General features: G+C 41.8%; 1 non-coding gene across 1 annotated transcript; it reads right to left on the reverse strand.

The window, feature by feature from the left end:
* Nucleotides 1-727: 727 nt before the first annotated feature.
* On the reverse strand, nt 728-810 carry Trnal-uaa. Its single transcript has one exon. It is a non-coding gene; the product is annotated as a tRNA-Leu (tRNA).
* Nucleotides 811-1,172: the final 362 nt, after the last annotated feature.

Consider the following 1,172-nt stretch of genomic DNA (forward strand, 5'->3'; position numbering starts at 1 on the left):
ACAGGTTCAGACCTGTTTTCTACTGGTTCAGACCTGTTTTTTAGCAGAAACTTTAACCTGATATATTATTCCCTTAACAGCATTGCGTCATTCTTATCCTATATTGCATCATTCTAGACCAGTCACTTCAAGGTCATGACTTCAGGTCGTCTGGGGACAAGGTCACGTCAAGGTCATATCAAGGTCATCGACCTCTGGCCGTCTGGGGTCAAGGTCACGCCAAGGTCATGACCTCTGGTCGTCTGGGGACAAGGTCAAGTCAAGGTCATGACCTCTGGCCGTCTGGGGACAAGGTCAAGTCAAGGTCATTGACCTCTGGTCGTCTGGGTCAAGGCCATCGAAAGCTCACCGACCGCGGGCAAGCTCGGGTCAAGGTCATCTACATCAGGTTGTCTGAAGTCAAGGTCACCTAGGGTCAAGGTCACCTCAATTTAAGACTTATTTTCTACTGGTTCAGACTTGTTTCCTACAGGTTCAGACCTGTTTTCTACAGGTCCAGACTTGTTTTCCACTGGTTCAGACCTGTTTCCCACAGGTTCAGACTAGCTTTCTAGTATAAACTGTAACCTGATATATTATTTCCTTTATAATTGTAGTGTTAACAAAAAGTCAAAATTCAAATTCAATTCAAACATAGCATGAGCCTCTTTAGCTCAGTGCTAGAGCACTGGAAACCGGAGGTCGTGAGTTCAAATTTCACAGGAGACAATTACATTTCTATCAAAAATGTCAGGTGTGGGATTCGAACCCACGCTCCCTTTAGGGAACCAAGGCTTAAACAAGGCGCCTTAACCACTCGGCCAACCTGACTCGATAGGTATATGAAAAAGAAACGAGATAAAAAATATTTTATATCTATTTATTGGCATAAAGTAGTTGTAATACATGATGTATATGGGATAGCTATTTAACATCATATTCGAACTGTTGCTGAAAGTTCTTTATAACATAAACTACAAAATTTTATATGCATTCCACAAATCCAGCAGACTTCCACATGGGCGCAAGGTAGAAAAATAACGTTTCGTTCTCGCTTTCGACATATTCGGCAAACCTTTTCAGGCGGTCCCCAGCATTCGTCCTCANGAATAACATGTGAAGCTACTTTAAAGTCAAATTCCATTTTGATAACTACCTCTTCAGATACGTGTTTTAAATTCGATTTAACTAAA

This window comes from Anoplophora glabripennis, unplaced genomic scaffold (assembly GCF_000390285.2).
Source record: "Anoplophora glabripennis isolate ALB-LARVAE unplaced genomic scaffold, Agla_2.0 scaffold571, whole genome shotgun sequence".
In the NCBI taxonomy this organism is placed as follows: domain Eukaryota; kingdom Metazoa; phylum Arthropoda; class Insecta; order Coleoptera; family Cerambycidae; genus Anoplophora; species Anoplophora glabripennis.